General features: G+C 37.7%; 1 long non-coding RNA gene across 4 annotated transcripts in view; it reads left to right on the top strand.

The window, feature by feature from the left end:
- The window catches only part of LOC130455444 (uncharacterized), a 244,843-nt gene that overhangs the window by 70,200 nt on the left and 151,571 nt on the right, over positions 1-23,072 (top strand). For all 4 annotated transcript variants that reach the window (XR_008913414.1, XR_008913416.1, XR_008913417.1 and 1 more), the window contains exon 3: positions 8,822-8,914. This is a non-coding gene — a long non-coding RNA (uncharacterized LOC130455444). The remainder of the gene's footprint in view (positions 1-8,821; positions 8,915-23,072) is intronic.

Genomic DNA, 23,072 nt, shown 5'->3' with positions numbered 1-23,072 from the left:
TTTAAAGTACTCCACCCTTCTCAGGCCGTACTTTAGAAGATCTGATTTAGCTATCTCCTGATTAGTAACAATGGAGATACTTGGTTTAACAGAATCAAATCTTGGGAACTCTACATTTCTCCACCCTACTTAGTTTAACAATGTCAGCAATGTCTGTACCACACTCAAGAATTAAGTATTTGAGAAAATGGCCTTCAACAGACATGTGCAGAAACAGCGGACAGATCTCTGGGCTGTGCCAAGTCAAGCTAAACTATCACTGGTACAGATGAGATGCAGGAAAGTGACATAAAACCATCTACATAGAGCAAGTCACTTGCTCTCTCTGGCCTCTTTTCCTGGAGAGGCATCTCTGGCTGGCAGTGTGCTAAGCATTCTGAGATCTTGGCGTGGTGACAGCTATTTGTCTGGGTTTTGGCAGTGAGTTTGCCCTTGAGCTAATTCAGGTGCAGGCATCATGGCTGAGCCTTCTTGGAGTTCAGGCTGACTCCTTCCTCTTTTTTCTATCCCAAACCTTACCTTCTAGAGCCTCTAATCTTCCCCCCCGGCACAAGCCAGGTGGGAGAAATCCTACACCCTTTTCCTTCTACCTTCTTCTTAAAATTTTTTCCACTATATCAATTAAATCACCATAAATTTCCAGACTGACTTGGGTAAATTTTTTTTTTTGTTATTTGGGATATCCATGGTGGCCAATAATTAATATAGTTTAGGTCACAACGCTAAAATTATCCTTTTCAGATGTCAAGGTTTCTGTTTATTTCTGGGTTTTCAGGTAGGTCAATGATTCTCAAATTGTCTCTTCTATACCTATTTTCTTCATCATTCATCTTCTCAGTGAGATATTTCATGTTTCTTTCTATTTGGTTAATCTTGATTTTGCTTTATTAATTCTTGATGTTTTGAGAGATCATTGGCTTCTAATTGCCCAATTCTGGTCTTTAAAGACTGGTTTTCCACTATAACCTTTTGATTTTCCACTATAATATTTTGATTTCTCTTTTTGGTTTGGTCTATCCTGCTTTTCATCGCTTTTAGCTGTTTAATTTTGGTCTCTAATTTATTTATCATTTCATTTGATTTCTGGGCTTCTTTCTCCAATTGGGAGTTCCTGTTTTTTAAACTGTTGTTTTCTTTTTTAACTATTTCCCACTTTTCTTGCCAATGTTCTTCCATCTTTTTAATAAGCTCCAAATTTAAATTCTTCAAGAGCTTTTGGCCAATTTCCATTTTTAGAAGGTTTGGATGCACTTATTTGTATGCCTCTTCTGCTATTTCCTCTGTAGTCTGGATTTTTCCTCCATAAAAATTATCCAGGGTATTGACCCTTCTTCTTCTTCTTGCTTTAGTTGGTTTGGGGAAATTGTATTTTATGGGCATTTTTTGCCATCACTATGGTTATTTTTCTTCCCTTCCCAGTTAGAAGTCTAAGTGAGGAGGGTAGCCTCTCTGTGTATGGAACTAAGGAGAGAGGTTTTTGCCTGAGGCCACTTCTCAAGTCTCTGGAGTGTCTACTGTTTGCAGCCCTTTTGTGCACCATCTCCTCACCCAAGGTCTGCGCTCTTCTTCTTGTTGGGATCTCAAGTCTAGCTGCTCTCAGGGGTAGGTCTTTGGCGGTCTTAATCAACTTCCGAGGACCTAGAAGTGCCCCTTACTTGCTCACTGATTCTAGTGCATGCTGTCTCTGAGTCTAGCGCACTGACTCTGTAGGTGGGTTGGGGGAGGTTTGATCATCTCGTGTTTTGGTGGAAGCTATTTTATCCCCTTATAGTGTGGAAATGCCCAAATCCCACATACCTTCAATTCTGCTCCCTACTGTGGAGTCCCTTGGTTCATATGAATGTGTGTTTTTTGGCCTTTTGAGGTAATCTATATTGATAGATACTGAGGAGAGGTAGATTCCTGTGTCTAAACTGTAGCTATGTTTACCTAGAAGGCAAGTGAGCTGTGTTTAAAAAAATTAATTAATTAAAATATTTTCCATGGTTACATGATTCATGTTCTTTCCCTCCCCTTTTCCCTCCCCCCTCCCTGAGCTGATGAGCAATTCCACTGGGTTATACATGTATCATTATTCAAAACCCATTTCCATATTATTAATATTTGCAATAGAGTGATCATTTAAAGTCAAAACCCCCAGTCATATACCCATCAAACCATGTGATTAATCATATATTTTTCTTCTGTGTTTCTGCTCCCATAGTTTTTTCTCTGGATGTGGATAGTGTTCTTTCTCAAAAGTCCCTCAGAATTATCCTGGATTATTGCATTGCTACTACTAGAGAACTTCATTACATTCAATTGTGCCACAATATATCAGTCTTTGTGTATAATGTTCTCCTGGTTGTGCTCATTTCACTCTGCATCAGTTCTGAAGAGCTTTCCAGTTCACATGGAATTCTTCCAGTTCATTAATCCTTTTAGTACAATAGTATTCCAACACCAACAGATATCAGAATTTGTTTAGCCATTCCCCGATTGAAGGACATCCCCTTATTTTCCAATTTTTTGCCACCACAAAGGGCACAGCTAAAAAGTTTTTGTACAATTCTTTTCCCTTATTATCTCTTTGAGGTACAAATCCAGCAGTGGTATGGCTGGATCAAAGGGTGGACAATCTTTTAAAGCCCTTTGCTCATAGTTCCAAATTGCCTTCCAGAATGTTTGGATCAATTCACATTAAGTGAGCTGTGTTTTGAAGGAAAAGAACAAGATTATGAAACAGTGAAGAGTGTCACATGTGAGAAGTAGATAAGAGTAAAGGTCAATTTGGTTAGAGAGTATGGGAGTGAAAGTAATATACAACGAGGCTAGAAAGATGGAGCCAAGTCATCAAAGGTTTTAAAAATTAAAAGGTGAACTTATATTTTATCTAGAGGCAACAGAAAGCCACTGGAATTTTTGTGTAGAAGAATCACATGGTTCAATCCATATTTAAGGAAAAGTTCAGATAGCTGTGTGGAAGATGGATTAGAATAGGGAGGGAATGGAGGCATTGATTAAAATTCAGTTGTAATAATACAGGGAGGTGATGATCGGGATCCGAAATAAGAGAGTAGTTTGATTAAGAGAGATGTGATTGAATGTGAGAAATATAATGGAGACAAAAAATTTCAGAACAATAATAATAACTATCATTCATAGAAACTTTTAAGGCTTGCAAAGTGCTTTCCACTAGCTTTTCACAATAATTCTGTGGAGCAGGTTATTATCTTCATTTTATAGATAAGGGACTGAATTGTAGAGAGGTAAGTGACTTGTCCAGGTCTTACAGATAGTAACTATCTGAAGCAGATTTTGAACTTAGGTTTTCCTCACTATAAGTTTATCACTTTATCCAAGGATCCACCTAGCTTCCCAGACAACTGGTTGGATATGTGGGGAAAGGGAGAATGATAAGTTGAAAAAAATGATATCAGTATGAACCTGGGGTCTTGGAAGGATGGATATGCTTTCACAAGAGAGAAGCTTAGAAGAGGAATGAATGAAGAGGGAAAAGATAATGAATTAGTTTTGGACATGTTGAGTTTAAGGTGTCTTGAGACATTCAGTTGAAACATCCATTAGGCAGTTAGTGATATAGTTGTGAAGATCAGAGGAGTTCTTCATGTACAAATATGAGAAGACAGGACTCAGTAGAAAAGACCCCAATGTTTTTGGGACAGATGGAAGGCAAAAGGAAAAGGAAATGGCAGAGGATGAGATGGATATATAGTGTCAAGGAAGCAATGAACATGAACTTGATCAGACTTTGGGAGATAGTGAAGAATAGAAGGGCCTGGAATGCTATGGTCCATTGAGTCATGAAGAGAGTTGGACACAACTGATTGAATGAACAACAATATGTGTATATGTTTAGTTATATACACATATTTGTCATGATTCACATAGATAATTATTAAACCCATGGGATAATGGTTTTGCAGAGGAAAAAAGAGTAGAGGCATAAATGAAGAAGATTTAGGGAAGAACTTTGGAGAGAACAACCCATAGAAAGATGGCATGGATGATAAGCCAGAAATGCAGACAGAGGAGTGACTGATGTGACATATTTTTTTCATGGTGATACAAATCAAACTTTAATGATATTAACTCACTACAACTGAAAATTAAGAATCTCAGGAAGGCTCCTCATGCCAACTTTTAATTTCCAATCATATGGTTATGGAGCCATTTGTGAGCAATGAAATTATACCTTATCATGTACCTTCTATCAATTAGAGTGATTGCCAGGATCGTAGTAGAAGGTGTAGGGGCTGGGGGACATGGTTACAAAACCTAGTCAAGGAAGAAATAAAAGCACATTGCAAACATCAATGAAAAACAGTTACAGATAATAAGACATGAGGAGGAGAATCAGGAAGAACTAGTGTCATTGAAAATCCAGAGGAAAGAGAACATCTAGGAGGAGAAGGTAGTCAACAGTGAACAATGTAGGAGATAGGTCAAGAAGAAAGAAGATTGAGCAATGATCATCAGATTAGGCAATTGAGATGTCATTGGTAATTTTGAAGAGAGCACTTTCAGTTTAGTGATAAATCAAATGTCAGATGGCAAAATGGTCAAAGTATAAATTAGAGTAGTGGAAGTAGAGGCAGTTAGTATAGATAGTTTAGTCTAGGAGTTTGGCTGAAAAAGTAAAGAGAGCTATAAGAAAATGAAAGAGTCTTATGAAGTTTTTTTAAAAGGATGGGGCCAAGGGATGGTTTTGGGAAGGAAAAAGGCCATTTTATTATCAGGGATTTGGAGAAAGGAGAAGATGGGGAATGATATAAAAGATTTTAAGAGGGGAGAAGAGGTTGCTCCCAATGAATACCCTTAACAGTAAAGTAAAAAGGCAAGGTCATCAATTGAGATCATGAGGCAAGAGAGAATTGTATCAAGCTTGAGGAGAGAAAAGTAGGTTTGGCTGAAGGTTTGGTACTAATCAGGAAAGAATAAAAGGACCACCCTGTTACCATGAAGACCCAGCTGAAATTGGATAATATGGATGTATACAGTACCCAGTGAGCACTGTTATATGACTTCCTCCATTTAGGCTTATTGATATTTATTGTAACAAAAAAAAAACCCTTCATAATCAATTTCCAACATACTTCCCTTTCCATATAGCAAAGAAAAACAGTGAAGCAGACAAGCAAAACCAACTGGCACAACCAGTAACCATTTCAGGTAGCATGGAAAATATTCTACCCCTAGAGTCCACCACCTCTTAGGGCAAGACCAAGATTAGGGTGGGGAAAGAAGGGGATTAGCATTTATATAGTATTTACTATGGACCAAGCCTTTTACAGATATTCTCTTATTTAAGCCTCAGAACAGCCTTGAAAAGTAGGTGCTACTAGTCTCACTTTACAATTGAGGAAACGGGCAAACACAAGTGAAGTGACTTGCCCAGAATTACATAGCTAATAAGCTCCTGAGGCTAGATTTGAACTTGCCTTCTTGACTTAAGGTCTAGCACTCAGTCCACTGCATTACTTTGCTTCCTCTCTGCTGAAGAGTGTGTTGTATTTTGTCCTTTCAAAGTTATATTGGCAGAGTAGCTAGGTGACTCAGTGAATAGAGCCACACTTGGAGATTGGGGTCCTGGGTTAAATGTGGCATCAGATATTTCCTAATCTGTGACCCTGGGCAAGTCACAATCCTAATTGCCTAACCTTTATCCACTTTTCTGCCTCGAAACCAATATTTAGTACTGATTCTAAGATAAGAAGGAAAGGGTTTAAAAAAAGTTTATCAGCAAATAGTAAAATAATTTTATAATTATATATTATATTATACATAATATAATTATTATATATTATATATACATAAATAAATAAATAAAAATATATATTATATATTATATATATATAATATATAATAATTATATTATGTATAATATAATATATAATTATATATGAAGCAATGTACTTAGTGTTCTTTATATGTGAAATATAATAAAAAATGATGACTATGAATAATTCAGAGAAATGTAGGATGACTTGCATGTACTGATGAAAAGGAAATAAAGAACAATATGCCTAATAACCATGGTGACATAAAAGAAATTAGCTCCAAAAGGCATCAGAACACAGATTAAATGCATGACCAGTTGTAAAGTGTCATTAGAAATAATGAATATTTTGGCATATGTGGGATTTTTGTTTTTGTTATTTGCCTCTCTGAGGCCCAGCAGTAGAGTTTCTAGGTCACATTATGTTGTCTTTTTTAAAAAAATTAATTTTTATTGATCTTCTTGCCAAGAGACAACATCATTTAGTGGCTAGAGAGCTGACCTTGAGACTTCACCTTGATTCCACTTCTGACACATTCTGGCTTTTGGATTCCAGCTAACCTATTTAACCTCTCAGAGCTTTAGGGAACTCTTTAAGGCCATTAATTCTGTTGGCCAAGTTCAGACAGTAGTTACTATTATAGTTGGAACCAAAGGAAAGACTGTTTTACCTGTCTGTAGAAAACCTTCTGCAAGTCCTTTGGCTCTTGGTAGTGGTGGAAGATTGTAGTCATGTAAGTCATCAGGGTCCTCATTGTGTAAAAGCAACCTACTACTATCTACTTTGAGTGGTAATGAGATAGATACCAGCATTGGTAAAGGGAGTTTCCCCTTCTGGGAGTTAAAATCGTAGCCACAATCCCTATCCTTTGTTTGTATGTCACCTTTATTTTTTTTAATATATTCCTCTTTTTTCCCTACCCAGAAAACCATCCCTTTGTGATGAACTGAGAGAGATTATGGGCCAATTAATTTATTAGTTATTGCTAGTCTAATCAATAAACTGATTTTTCTTACCCAGAGCCCAGTTTCTCAGAATTTTATTCATCACACACTTGTAACAAAGAATAGCAATTCAAAAGGAGAGAAAAAAGCAAGTTAGGATTCAAATTCATGAATCAACTGAGTCTGAGAGCACATGTGATTTCCTATACCCTTAGTCCCTCCCATCTCTGGATATGGAATGCAGGGATGTGGATTTTATCATCTCTTCTTTGGGGACAAACTTGGCCAGTATATGTTCAATAATTTTTGTTGTTGTTTCATTTATACGGAATGAAACTGTATTTTCACTGCTTTTTAAACAAATTGAAAGAGATAAATGCTATTTTTATCTTATCTTCATATTCATCATTGGGACTCTCTTTCAGGTTACAAACTAAGGCTTAAGAAATACTTTCCTTAGAGCAATCCTGTGAGAAACATAACCTCATCTTGCCCCTTTGATAGAAGAAGATATTGATGTTCAGAGATCAGAGAGATAATGCAACTTTCTCAGAATCTCATCCTCATTTCTTGTCTTAGGTCTTTTTCTCTTTCCTCTGACAAGAAGCAGGAAATATGACCTTAGTTAAAGGGGTGGAAGATTATTGCTGTATCCAAATTTATACAATTATTTTGCTAAGGTTCATAAATATTATTGTGCTTCATAAAGTGATACAATTTAGCTCAATGACTAATAATAAAATGCACATTGTAGCAGTCAATATGAGAAGAAATAAAACTGCAAGTCATAAAATCCCTAATGAAAGACACGCATTGGAGAATCGGCTTGGATAAAGCCATATTTGGAAGATTAGGGGAAGAAATCAGAGAAAGGGAACATTGGATTCTTTTCTGGGCTTCAACCATACTTATGACATGGAGTAGTATGGCTAATTCTAGTAAAAAGTCCAATCTATGATTCATAGGATCAGAGATCTAGAACCAAAAGGGACATTTGAGATCATATAGTCTCACCTCCTTATTTTAGACAGGTTATCGAGGCAGTCATTCAATTTATTAAGGGCTTACTGTTACCAGGCACTGTGCTAAGTTCTGGGGATATAAAGAAAGGTAAAAGGATTGCCTTTGCTCTTAAGGTAGAAGAGACAAGTAAACATCTCTATACATACAAGGTATAGGCAGAATAAATTGGAGGTAATGACAGAGAGAAGACACTGGTACTAGGGACAGGGTACAGTGAAAGGCTCCTATAGAAGATGGGATTTGAGCTGTGTCTTGAAGGAAGCCTGGAAATCCAGGAGAAAGAGAGGCCAGAGACATGAAAAAACCAACCAAGGAAACCTAAACTGTCCAAGTTTTACAACTAGTAAATGGCAGAACCCAGCTCCCCTGACTCCAAATTCAGCAGAGTTCCTCCCATTACACCTCACAGCAATGGACATGACTGACTGCCCATCTATTCATAGTAATGAAGGATCTGTGATTTCTTCAGTGTGGGAATTACCTCGGCTAATACAAATCATAACCACTTTATGGCTTAGTAGATAAAACCAGCATTTAGCATAGCTCCTGCACAACATATTAGGTGCTTAATAAATATTTTTGAGTTGAATTGAATTTCGTGAAGCTCCGAGTGGTTAACTAACTTGCTTGTAATCACACAGCAAGGAAATATCAGAAAGTGGCATTTGAATCTGTTTTTAATTCCAAGCCCAGTACTCTATGAAATACCCAACGCTGCCTCTTTCTTTACTTGCTAGAGAGTAAATGAGAATACTTTTAAAAGAAAATTTAGGAATAAAATCAGATTGATTTTTCTTATTGACAGCTAATTTCCCCCCATTTTCAATGTAGGAAGCATAGAAATACATTTCTTTTCCCCACATCTAGCTCGCAGTTAGGACAGTTGGTTCCATTAGGCTCTTATTGTTTGTCATATAATACATTTTGACTCCATTTATACCATTCTGTCAACCTGTGAAACCACAAAGTATTCTAATTTATAGTCCCAGATTTATGGAATGCAATAAATGGTAATTGTTTCAAAATGTCCAATCTATTGCCCTTTGAATTACATCCATTCACACTTCTTGACAGGCAGTGCTTGGTCCAGGATTGTGGAAGAAGATGGAAGAAGCTAATCCAAGTCCACATCTACTGACAGGGAAGCGCCAGTCTGGATAAAATAAGGTAAAATAAAGTTAAATGAATATAAGGAAGCTGGGGAGGGGAAAGGAAAACTCATGGGGTAATTTGCATGGTGGATGCATATGTTGGGGGGGGGGAGTTTTTCTTCAGGGTGCTCCAGACATATTCTATCAATAGACATGTGAGTTCGTCAAGGTGAACATTTCCTTCTACAGTACAGATCACAACCTAGTAGTGTTTTTTTAGCCTGTGAAACTCATGACCATCCATGTCCTCCTGTAAAGTCCCTGGGGGAATATTCTCTAAATAGTAGTTTTTCCTCTTTGTTTTGTTTGGGTTTGGCATTTTCTGGCTATCATTGCAGCACTGTTTGTTATTCTTCCCTCTCAGCCCACATATTGCATATTCTATTTCCTGGATTGTGTCCCTTATGCTAATTTTCCATTGTTAGTAATATGCATTACCCTTTGAATCACCATCAGTTCAAATTTCTTAGAGGCTGTGGTACCATACAACAGGATTTGCAATTCACAACACCATTGGGAAAATACTCCTTTTGATAAGATTGGTTTTTGTGTCAGTGAACAGTGTGGAATCATCAGATCTCTGTAAGTTGTACAGTGGAAAACATGCTGAATTTGGACTCAGAGGGTTTGATTTCATATCCCAGCTTTGCCACTGTACAACAATGACCTGGCATTTTGCTTAGCCTCTCTAGGACTGTTTCCTCATTTGCAAAATGAGAGGATTGGACTTGCACGATCTCTAAGATGGCCCACAGTTCTAAATCTACCAGTCTATGGACAATTTTGTAAGTGCCGACTAGCCCAGGACCTTCCTCTTATTCAATGCTGAATCCAACTTGCTGTCTACCTACAGTGCCAGGTAGATTAACCCAGTAGAATACCCATTCAATTTCATGTCATAATCTCTATGAAAGGCATTTCTTTCTGTATAAGTAACTGGTGTGATGTCTTTGGACTCATTGTGGATCTCAACAAAGAGATCTTGGAAAAGCCTAAGCCTAGATGGAATCAGAATAATATAATTGGTAAACAGAATTATATGGAGGATCTCACTAATTATAGGACCTTTCTCTTCTATTTGGGTTTTGTATAGGATATTAACACAGTCATAAGAGCTTCTTTATTGGTGGAGATCTTTTAAGGCTATATATTAGTCTGCTGATTCTCTTAAAAATATGTGCTGATAACCAACAAACAGAAATCCAGTGGGATTTGTATTCCCTCCACCATTCAGTCAATTTTATCAGGGTGAAGTGATTAGATTTTGAGTACTTCCAAGGCAGGGATTGTCTTTTGCCTATTTTTAGTATCCATAGCACTTAGCACAATAACTGGTAAGTAATAGGTGCGTAATAAACGCTTATTGACTGACTGAAGATCTGGACAAATATAGAAAAAATCTGGAAAAGCTTACTTCTTTCCTTGCTCTATCAATTTCCATATGCTTTCTAGTTTCTCTGTCCTTTGGACAAAAACTTACAGTTAAGATACCAAATATTTAATTCATGCATATAGATCGTCTTTTAAAAATTATCTGATCCAATAACAGAAATATTGTATGATGAACAACTGTGAGTAACAGCTATTCTCAGAAGAACAATTCTGAAAGACTTAAGATGAAAAATGCTATCTGTTTTCAGAGAAAGAACTGATGGAGTCTGAATACAGATTGAGGCTTTTTTTTCACTTTTTTCTTTTTTTTTACATCTTCTTCCATAACATGACCAATGTGGAAATATATTTTGCATGATATCATATGTATAATCTATATCAAATTGCTTACTATTTCAGGAAAGGGAGGGACAAAGTTTAGAACTCAAAACTTAAAAAAGTATTTAAAAAGTTTTTACATGCAATTGGGAAAAAGAAAATATTTAAGAATTAAAGAAAAAAAATTCAATAATAACAAAAAAAATAAAAATGAAGGCTTTAACCCTCCCCCAAACAAAACAAGACTAATAATGCCTTTATTATCTAAAAAACCAAAAAGTACAATTTCCCCTCCAATATGATCTTTGGTGATCTCTTCTGCCTTTGCCATCACTGCAGAAGTAGAAGTGTAACAGTTAAAATTTAAGGGAGACTGAGGCAGGTAGAAATTAGTTTCTCTCTGCAAGGAGTATTATATTTTTAGAGGCTTATTAAAAGTTAAGGACTTAAGAACATAAAAGTAAGAAAAGGCACATGCCAGGTGGGCCATAAGGCCCACCCAAAATTTCACTCACATCATGAGGCACATCTGTTTGCCAGCGGAGACAGGAAGTAAGGAGACCCTGCCTACAGGGAAGACCCTTTAAATAAAATTTTGCTCTCATCCCAGGTGAGAATTCAGTGAGATTAGAGGGTATTCTGTGAGCTATCAAGGGCTCTTGGGGAATGGAGTCCAGAGTTCAAATCTCAATTTTACATTACCCCCGTTTGATCCTCTGGGAAGAAGTCCTTCCCCAAAGGATCATAAAAACATAATCAATTTAAAGATTACAATAATTTGAGGATAAGAGAAAAAAAAGAACAAAACCAATAATTGCTGGATGCATTGACAGAAAGCCAGTTGGGGCAGTCCCCTTTGGCATGAAAGTATACATACAAACAAATGTTCAACCAACCACACCCAAAGTTCATTTTTGTGCAGCTTGTGGTCTGGAGGCATCTTCATTATGTCTTCTCCAACAGTTCAGTTCTGGATTCAGAGAGGTAGCTTCTTTTTTACCTGAAATTCTTCTCAAAAAGAATTTAAACTTTGTAATTTAAAATAATAATATTTTTTACATTCCCCCTGTTAAGAGGGTGATTGACAAATACAGAATCACTTAGGGATGCATGGCTGAGGTATGAGGTATATTAATCAATTGGCAAGAGATATTAAAAAGATATTAGAAAAATCCAAATAAAAAAAGAAAAAACTCTGGATGAAAATATAGACTATCAAAGTCTTATGTGTAAAAATTCCAAGTAAAAGAAAAATAAATCTATAACAGGTCCTTGAATCAGGGCCCAATCAAAATGATCTAAGCAATGATGCATTTACCCAGTCAGTAGCCAGGACTACAGAAAGGTACCACACTATGAGAGGCAGAAAAGAAAGGGACCAGATTATAGAAGCCAAGAAGGAGCCAAGTTTGGGGATACTCGTCTGTGAGTATCTTCAGAGTGAGTGTGGACACAAGGAAGGCCTACACCTTAACATAAGTCAAGTGTCACAACCCCAAGTCTCACACTAGGTTCAAGACCTTTGTATTGGCCTAGAAGTGCATCAATCCATCCTGGATTGGCTTTTCTTTGGCTCTGTGCAATGGCTCTTTTGTGTATATCTTGTCCTGGAATCAGACAGAATCATTAAGCAAAGTTCCATCATTTATTTAAATGCCACTAATTGTGGCATCATTTTTATAGTCACAAGCTTTTTTAGGGCATGCATTAGCAAATGTATCTTAAACTTGTAGTACTGAAAAGTCAAAAAGTTAAAGAAAATCTTAATGCTGGTGACATGTGCTTCAAATGTAAAAAGGAGAGAAAAATAGTATATTGCACATGCAAGAAAAATATAATAATAAAAGAGCTTTAAAAATTCAAAAATATAGCTTATAATCATTGACACTCTGTGTCAGCTAGGAAAATATAGAATACAAGGCTTTCTCACCAAAAATGAGATCCATTTCCTCTTCATGTCTAGCCATGCTCCACTGTGAGTAGAAGGCAAATGAATTGAACAAGGTTAACAATTTTTTCATTTTTAAAATTACAGTAGTACAAATATGTAGTTATCAAAATCCCCCAAATTCTCAATAGCCCAATTAATTACAATAGCAAACAAACACACTTTCATATTTCACATAAGTTGCTGTATGGCATTTTTTTTAAAGCCTATGAATTGATGGATATTTGTCACAAGTTTTTACAAATGTAGCAATCTTTCAACCTTGGTATTTAAACATATTTTTTAAACAAAGTAAAATTCATCTTGGGTTAAGAACATAATCAAGAAATCTAGAGATCATTCTGGTGGAAGTTAAGTAGTAAGCTGAAGAGTATAAAGGGGTGCTCCTTTTTTGGAGGCTTTTTAGGGGTACAAATGTCCTGAGATTAACTGCCCCAACTTCCATTCACATATTTAGAAATGTGGGAAGGTTGGGAGTTACAAAATGTATTTCACTTCAGCTAGAATTGGCCTTACACCTCATGGTAGGGGCAGGCAAAATTACCAGAGATTGTTAAAAAAAATTACAAAAATCATATTTAAAAAACCCTTAAAATCAGTTGAGATATTTAGCACATTAAATCTTCCAAAGGTTGTTATACAATTTTAACCAGTTCTGAAGTCCATCTATCCTCTAGCAAAAGTAGAAAAAAGCTGTTTTTTCATATATGGGCTTAATTAACCTATGAATTTTTTCAGTATGGTTATAGGGGAAAAGCAACAGAATTTCAAAAACTCAGTACATTCAAAATAAATTCAATCACCCTTCAGTGTAACAGAATAATATTGAATCCAGTAATATATGAACTTAAAATCACAAAGTTAAACCTTAAAGAAAAAATGCAATAGAATACAGAGATTTTTATAAACCATTGGAGTCTGAAATGCCTCAAAATATAGCCTCTAGTCTTTAAAGTTCCTTAGGTGTGTTTAGCCATTTAAATGTCTATTGTCCGAAGGCAGAGTAGTAAGGGCTAGGCAATGGGGGTTAAGGGACCCGTTCCAGTGCCCCACAGTTGGGGGGTATCTGAGGCCAGATTTTAACCTAGGACCACATATCTGTAGGTCTGGCTCTCAGTTTGCTGAGCCACCCATTTGCCTCCCCAAAGTTGAATCTTTGGGCTGAATCTTTCTTCTGGCACACAGGTGAAATCAATGCTATTACCAGAACAGTCAAAAGGTATCCTTTTAAACAGCCCATTGCTTTTTAGGTTCCTGCTTGAAAAATCTGTTCCTTCTCTCTCCCCTGCTATGAACCCATTGTGGTCAATACCCCCATCCACGTGGAGGTTTAGCCTAAGGGAAAATTACCCATTCTCCTTTCCCTCTCGTCTCTCCCCTCAACCCACGCGGCCAATACTGTTAACAGCTGGTCGCAATGAGTCCTGAGCAATCTGCTCCAAGGATCTGGGTGATGAGCCAGCTGGGGTCATGCACATGGGTCTGGGTCTGGGGTGATGAACTGTCTGGGTTGGAGGCCAGATGGGCGAGAGACAGACCACCGGGGTGGGCAGGGCCGGGAGCCGGAGTGCAGACAAGCAGGGCCGGGAGCTGGGGCACCAGGTGAGAGGCCAGGAGCAGAAGCAGGAGCCAGAGAGGGCCGCAAGCAGGAGCTGATCAAGATGGTTTTCTAAAAAGCATCTTAGAGAAACGTGGCTTAAAAAAATCATTATCTAGGCTAAAAAATTTGAGAAGTTCTCATTCAATCTAGTGGTCGCCAAAAACTGTAACAGTTAAAATTTAGGGGAGACTGAGGCAGGTAGAAATTAGTTTCTCTCTGCAAGGAGTATTATATTTTTAGAGGCTTATTAAAAGTTAAGGATTTAAGAATATACAAGTAAGAAAAGGCATGTGCCAGGTGGGCCATAAGGCCCACCCAAAATTCCACTCACATCATGAGGCACATCTGTTTGCCAGCGGAGACAGGAAGTAAGGAGACCCCGCCTACAGGGAAGACCCTTTAAGTAAAATTTTGCTCTTGTCCCAGGTGAGAATTCAGTGAGATTAGAGGGCATTCTGGGATCTAGCAAGGACTCCTGGGGAATGGAGTCCAGAGTTCAAATCTCAATTTTACAGAAGGGATGTCATGCCAAACTGAGTGTACTTGTTCTTGCTTCATAGGTTATCATGGCCAAAAAATTCATCACCTGGTAGCCAGCCATCTGACAAAGAACCTCTCAATATTTATCTATGTTAGTCTTTGTACAATTTTTTGCTTTGATTGTACTTGAAGTCATCCTAGGTTGGATGGATCTGTCAAAGCTTGAAATCCACTGTTATAGTCTTTAAGAACTCAGGGCCATATCCAGGATTAGCCTCAGGACAATATTTTTTGTATGGGGTGTGGAGAATTATGATGCTAACAGTAATAGTAATAATAACAGCTGTGACTATATCACATTTTGAGATTTACAAATGGTATTGCATACATTATCATGCATGGGTGGATTTATTTATATTTCTTGAATACACTTGTGATTTGGCTGGTGTTAGTGGACACTTGGTGAAGCATTCCTTTTCCTAATGCAGGTCAAGTTCTCCTAGCTTCAGAGTTGTCTAGAGAACCGAGTTAAGTGATTTTCCCAGGGATATACAATTAGTATGGGTTGGAGGTGGAGGAGGTAAACTGAGGTCTTCCAGACTTTTCTACCCATGTTGCCATACACCCTCTCAGACTGATTTATGTGCAGTCAGTTCTGCTAAAATGCTTGTTTGGAAAACATGAATTTGTTTCAACATGATTGCTATATTGGGGAACATTTTGAACATAATGCAAATTTTGTATTTGTTTAGGCATTATCCTAAAGTTTGGGTTAGGAGGGTGGGATGGGGGTTGGGGTATGGCTGCTAGCATGCAATGGAGCCTGTGGGAAGAGGAGATGTTAGACAAACATCTCAGGGATGACTCAGGGAAAGCCCTTTGGGGCAGGGAGGGAGAGGTCATCTTTTCCCTACCCAGGATGTAGTTAAAACCAATGGGATGAGGAAAGGGGCTTCATTCTGGGGTTGTCTGAGAGGTAGTTCCTAGAGAGTAGGAGATGGAAGATAAGAGAAGACAGGAAGACTTCCATTGCCTCATTCTCCCCAACCTCTTTCATCCAGTGATCTAGAACTAACTCGATGATGGCCCAGTCCCTTTGACCCTCACACTCCTGCAATCCTTGAGCCACCTTCCCAGGTAAAAGATCTACAGAACAGGATTGTGGTGTGTCACCTTGGTGTAAATGAGTAGTGCTGTTGGTGACACTGATCTCATAATGCTGATTCCTCCTATCAGTGCAGCACTGAGCTCAGAAACTCTCTTAACTTCAAGTTTCAATCAAGCTAAAGTTCCATAGTTATTCTATGTCTGTTCTATGGTTGCAGAAGGAGCTGGAGGCAGAGGAGGGCTGGTCCATACCCCCACACTCTACCCTCATCTTCCTCAGTCATGGGAACCAGCATACTGCCTGAATAGCACTCCAAGGTCAAGAAGCTGCCTCTATTGTAATGGTTGTATATTACTTCACCAGTTAACAACTATGAAGCTGTGCTACCATTTCTATTAGCTTCTTTTCTTTTCATTTTATTACTGAAAAAGATTTTCAGTGTTAAAGCCCTAATCCCATTATACCCACGAACCCCCTAATATTCCCCCTTTAAGCCCTATGTTTTTTATTGAATGATTTTGCATAGGACTGTGACTTTTAGGAAGAGTATTTCAGATTATAGCAAAACCAACTGTGTAGGTCCTATAACCCTGTTGATTAAAAGACATATTATATTGGATGTAGTCTTTAAGCCTAAAGTTTTTCTCATCTGTAAAATAAGACAGGGATGGTAGAACCCTCTCTCTGTTACCTTCTCTAATCTCATTTCTCTAACCTGGCATGATTTGTCAGAAATAGACTTGGGATTTAGGGTTTTGCTATTTTGTTCCATGGTCTGACTGCTGGAAAGTGGGAGTATTGGCTAGACTATTATTCCCACTTCTAAGATGATATTTACTTGTATTTTACTTTCAGGACAATTATTGGCGTTCTTACATGGCATTTAGTAAGAAGTATTAAAAATGATATTTACGGTGGCCCATTTCCTACATTTTTTCTTGCTCATTATTTAGGAAGGGTAGCATAGTAATTTTATTTAAACCAAAATTTTCGTGTCTAAGAAACTGCTGCCGTTATCCGAGGATCTGCCAAGAGATGGCAGTGAAATGCTGCTCTTCTTAGCAACCGTGTGGTTGGAAAACACAGTAACTTAATTGTCATGAAAATTTCATTGCCTTTTTCTCTTAGGAATACTTTTTGTTGGCTATTCCTGGATCAACTAGGGATGTTTAGGAATTAGCTTAGCTGAATATGTGCTCCAAGAGAAGCAGAATCCAAATGGTTCCTTTTAAAGGATATCCCTAAGCACAATCTGTGTTTTGACAATGGAATGTAACTTACCAGAGGCTCTAAAGTACAATGGAATGTAACACATATAGGCAGAGTTTCTCTCTAGCTAAGAAAGATTGAAAGAATTCTAGAATTTTAAGCTATAAGAGGCTTCAGAGAGAGCCCAGTCCTGTCTAGATTTGGAGTTATGAAGACCTCGGTTTAAATCCTGACCATTTGACATGTGTAAAACTGTGCTACCATTTTTATTATGTTCCTAACTTTAAAAAAATTGTTACTGACAAAGTCTCTGAGTGTTGTCCTCTTAGCCCTCTTATCCCCATAAGCCCTATGATTTTTTTGAAAGGTTTTTACAAAGTGTTGTAATTTTTAGGAATCATAATAAGATTCTATCAGAACTAACTATATATATATACTATACAGTCATAATAGTGTTGATTAAAATACACAATAACTGTGTGACCTTGAAAAAGTCATTTAACTCTCTGAAAAGTTGCAGACCAGGGTATATTGAGAGTGGTGGAGGTTTTTACTATATCAATAAAAGCACAAATCCAGTAAAAAAAATGGCAAAATATTTGACAAATAGATAATAATTGGCCTAAATATCAGTTTAAAATCTACATCTCACAAAGGTGCATTATTCCATGTGAATTCCACAAATAACTCTGTAAGGTAAATGACAGGCTTTCCTGTCATATTTCCATTATGCTGATAGGAAACTGAGTTTCAGAATTTTAAAGTAATTTACCTAGAGTTACATGGCTTCTGAGTACTCTAGGCATAATTTAAACCCAACTCTTTATTATTCCAGGTTCAACACTCTTTCCACTCTGCCATGACTTCTGTAGGCTATACATTGACATGACCCAGGAACATGTTCTCATATCCCCTTTCCAAATTCTCCCTCATTTCTTTGATTAGTGGTCATGTTTTGCATAATTTTGTCTATTTAAGTTTAATTGTATATTGTAATTTTAATTATTATATTTTCTTCACTTTGAACTACCATTTGCAACTAGGTAGTTCCTTTTTTTCCTAATTATATGAATTTCTTATTTCCAAATTTTTTGCCCATCATTAAATGATGTCGAAGGACTTTAAACACTCTACAGAAGTCCTTAACTACAGTTATGTAGTCTTTAACTACCTTAAAATTACACTAAGATTTTGACAACACCCCACCAGTAGCAATGATCAGTAAGCACACAAATGAACCTTCTCTATCCCATATGTCAATTCAGTTTTTTAATTCTACCACATTTTTGTTGGTTTTAACCTAATTTCTGATTCTAAGCCCATTTGGCCTTCCAAATTATTCTTTAGAGAATTCCCAAAATTCAGGCCCTTTGTTCATATCAGAGGCAGAGTTCATTGGCATATATTCTGTGATGACCTGAATTTTATTAAGAATTAAATTCCCCTTATGAACATTTCTTTATAATTATCTCTTTCTCTCTAAATATATAACATAGCATTTACAAACTTCTAAGGAATTAAGTATGATTGCAGATATATGTGACAGCTAAGAAGTGCAATGGATAAAGTTCTGAGCTTGGAGTCAAGAAGACCCAAGTTATAATATCTTTTCAGGCACTTACTAGCTGTGTGATCCTGAGCAAGTCATTTAACTCTGTTTGCCTCAGTATCTTCATCTGGAAAATGTGCTGGAGAAGGAAATGGCAAACGATTCTAGTATTTTTCAAGAAAACCTCAAATGAGGTCACAAAGGGTAGAACATCACTGAAAACAGCTGAACAGTAATAGCTACTTTGCTTATTGGGGTATGTAAGTGCTCTCTCCGTCTCTCCCTCTCTGTCTCTGTCTCTGTATCTCTCTTACTGTGTCTCTCCCCCACCCTCTCTCTCTCTCTCTCTCTCTCTCTCTCTCTCTCTCTCTCTCTCTCTCTCTCTCTCTCTCTCTCTCTCTCTCTCTTTCTGTCTCTCTCTACCTGTCTCTGTAGCTCTCTTTCTGTGTCTCTCTGTCTCTCTCTCCCTTTCTGTCTCTCTGTCCCTCTGTCTCTGTCTCCCTGTCTCTGTGTCTTTGTCTCTCTCTGTGAGTCTGCCAGTCAGTCTGTCTGTCTGAATACACTATAGAGAGTTAGATAGTGGTCATAGTAAAGGATGGTAATGACCAAGGTCCTGAAAAAAAAATGTGAGTTGACTGGCAGCTCCTGACATTTCATTTATGCAAAAAAGGCTTTATCCCTACTTTAAATGAAAGGACCTCAGTTTTGGAAAGGACCTAATTGGAGGCAGCACTGGAATAGGAGTTCCTTTTACAACATTGGAAATGATCACAGTGCTAATTAGGGCTTTACTACAGGGGAAAGGGAGGACATTTTTCTTTCTTGTGGTGACTACCTTCACTATTCCCTTCTGGAACATGGGCTGGTTACCAGTTTCCTGTTTTCATGGAGCCCCTAAACATGTCTTCTTTCTCCCAAGTCTTGCTGAGGCAAAAGTTCTCTGGGGAACAGGCTGTGCCCCACTCCAGGCATAACTGCTCCTCAAGGTACCATCTTACATATTACTGGCCCGATGGCCACTCCCTATTCAAATAGATTTGTCCCAGCTGCTATCTTAGCTGGTTATGGTGGCTTCTCAATGACAAGTGGCCATCCAGTCCCTGCCTGAAAACCTCCAATGTGGGAGAATGCACTGCCACTCAATTCAGCCCACGTGACTTTTCAACATCTCTAATTGTTGGGGAATTATTTCTTACAGCTACTCTGAATCTGTTGCTCTGCTACAAGTTCTGCCCTCTGGGGCCAGACAGAACAAGTTGAGACCTTCTTTATTAAAGCCTTTCAAATGCTTGAAGAAAAAAGTCCTATCTGCTGTAAATTTATTCTTCTTAAGGCAAAATAGCTTCACTTTTAAAAAAGTGATCCTCATATGGCATCTGTCATCCTGGTCACACCTCTTTGGATGCAGACTAGCCTATCAGTTTCTTTATTCAAGTATTGCATATATTGATGCTTGATAAACGTTTGTGCAATTGAATTTTGGAACTATGCCACCCCGTATTGAATGCTATATTCCAGCATTAGAATCATACTTGGAAAGACCAGGAGAGAGTACATCTGAATTATCATCTTCATCATTATAGATATTATACCTCTATGAATGTAAACTAAGATTGTGCTAGCATGTCTTGGCTCCCATGGCACATTGTTGGTTCCTCTAGAACTTATAGTCCATTAGGACCATAAGATTGCAATCTGCAAGAGTCCTTAGGGATAATATATTCCAACAACATCATTTTACAGATGCATATTTTATGGATAATATTTTAAAGTGTTTTTTTGTAAGTTTAGCTTTATATAAGTGCTAGATATTATTGTTAACAATCATTATTATTGTTATGTGGAAACTGAGGCTCAGAGAGTCATGTTGCCTATGCTCACACAGGTCACAAGTAGTAGAAAAAGGATTGAACTCTGATTCGTGTGCTCCAAATAATGATCTTTCTAATATTCTAAAACCTTCAGATATTTTCACAAAACTATTGTTTAGTCATAACTCCTCCCTTTTGTACTTACTTGCTAAATTGATATTTGAACTCAGGTGTAGGGCTTTATATTTATCCTCATTAAATTTCATTTTGCTAGTCTCAGCACACTGGTTAAAACTGTAAAACTTTTTGGATCTGGACTCTGTCACCTAGTATGATAACTATCTTTACTCAGCTTTGTGTTTATTTGTGAATGTAATGAATATTCCTTTTATGCCTTCATTAAATCACGAATTAAAATGTTCCCCAAAGCACAAGGCCAAGATCCCAGGGGTACTCTGCTAGACTTTATTCCAAGCTGACATCAAACCACTCATGATTATCTTTGAGTCTGTCTAATCATTCAATCAGTTCTCATTCCATCTATTTGTACTATTGTCTAGCTTGCATCCCTCCATCTCTTCCACAAAAAAAGAGTGAAATCTTGGGAGATAACTGAGCTTCTTATAATTTGTGCCTGCTCTGGGAAGTGATTCGCTGTAAGTAATAAACTCCACAAGCATTGTAACCTTTGTGCTTTCTTCTCATGGCAATTAGGATTTGATTTTATATTTTCCAGAAACTGAGTTGTTTGTTTTTGTTTTTTAGATTACATCTCCCTATCTCACTCGGGTAGGAAGTATAGCAGTTACCAATAAGAGAGGTCTAATCTGTTCTCTTTCCCACCTGGCTGGCCCTCTGCTTCTGGTTGCTCACCATATTAGTGCCACACTTAGTGTAGTGGACACCCAATCAGCTTTCATTCTACTACACCTCAAAGCTCCCAGCCATGAGTAATATACCAGACTCAGCTTCACCAATATCAGAGCTTATAGGTGTGCACCACCACATTTGGCAAAGAAACTGATGACAGCAATGACATGAAAAAAACTGCATGATGTTTGGAGCTATTTAACAGAAAAACAAAAATGGTGGCTTTGGCTAATGGTATAAACAAATATTCTCTTGGAATCAAGTAAATTTTAGGTGAAGAAAAGAACTTTTATGACAGGGACCACATAATCTTTGACTCTCCCTTCTTATAAATAAAGAACACAATATCTACCTGAAGTGCCCAAGGTTTTTAGCAGATGGTAAGCCACTTTTCGGGTTTTTGAGGGACCACTTCATTACTCGGTCATCATCACGGCCATCTTGGCACTATCAACACCACCATTGTTATTTTCATATTCACTTATCAAATGAGACAATACATGTAAAGCACTTTGCAAACCTACAAGTGCTATGCATAAGTACTCACTAAGATCTATTAGCCAGCATTTCCTTGTTACCATGACTTATAGAGCTGAAAGGGGGCCAAGTGGAGAATGATGCAGAATGGCTTCTTTCTGAGGGGCGTTCCAACTATTATCTCAGATTATAAAATTCAGTACTAGACCGTGAGTTCCCAGAGGGCAGAATACTTCTTATTCATGTATGTAGTCCACAGTGCCTAGCACCAAGCAGGCTGTACTGTTTGTTAAGTTGAGGTGACATAGTAGGAACGCAAAATTCAAGGTTATTGATTGACTGTAGTTGCTTGGCTGAGAGGACAAATCCATCAATTAATCAGGAAGTGATTGCTGAGGGTCTGATAGGAGTCAGGCACTGTATTGGGTGCTGGGGAAACCCTCTGTCCTCAAGGAGGTTGAATTTTGTTAGAAGAGCCCCCAATGGATACCAGACAAAGGACATTCTTACATGCCACCATATGCATAGCTGGACCTGAGGAAATCCTTAGGCCCTCCCTCTTCTTTCTCCCCTGTCTTACTTGGTTCCTAGGTAGGGGGAACTATGTTTTTTTTTTAGTCATCTTGAGGGGTGCTGCCAGCAGGGCAGCCCTATTCTGTCCCCATCCCCACCCCAATATGGCACATCTGCAAGACCCATAGCCTTGAGTGAGACCCTCTCTCCTGATATTTATCAGATAATTTCAATGTAATGTAATGGAGTATGTATTTAGGTTCCTGTTAGGTAAACAAAATAAGGATTAGGAATTGGACTCGTGATTTCATTTCTAATAGATTATATACAGGTGAGGAAACTCTCTCTACAATTTATAATTATAATGAGTTGCTTATAGCATTGATAGATTACACAATATGCCTAGGGTCACAAAGCCAGTATATGTCAGAAGTAGGACTTGAACTCAGATCTTCCTGGCTTCAAGGATAATTCTGTGTTCATTATACCATATTGGCTTTCATATAAAATAAACACATGGAACACTTTTTGTGTGAAAAGGATATCATAGCTAAGGGATGTCAGGATCAGGACAGACTTGCTGTATTAGGTGGAGCTTGAGCCAGGTTTTGAAGGAAATAAAAATTCTAGAAGCCAGAGTTGATGTTGGAGTGCATTCTAGGTTGTGAGAGTAGTTAGTGCAAAGGCTCAGAGATGGGAAATGAAGGATCTTGTGTGGCAAGGACTTGTACTATTAAGTCTAGAAGGCCATGGATAGAAGACGAAGAGACAGATTTGAGCTGTTCAAAGCTGGAAATGGTGATGGGTTTTAGAGGTCTATATGCAAAGACTGAACTAATAATAGATAATTTTTTTTGAGATAAGAATTGATACTAGAAAGTTTTCTGATGTTTCTTCCA

The sequence above is a fragment of the Monodelphis domestica genome, chromosome 7 (genome assembly GCF_027887165.1).
Source record: "Monodelphis domestica isolate mMonDom1 chromosome 7, mMonDom1.pri, whole genome shotgun sequence".
In the NCBI taxonomy this organism is placed as follows: Eukaryota; Metazoa; Chordata; class Mammalia; order Didelphimorphia; family Didelphidae; genus Monodelphis; species Monodelphis domestica.
Note: the sequence above shows the minus strand (reverse complement) of the source record. Positions and strands in the feature narration are given on the sequence as shown.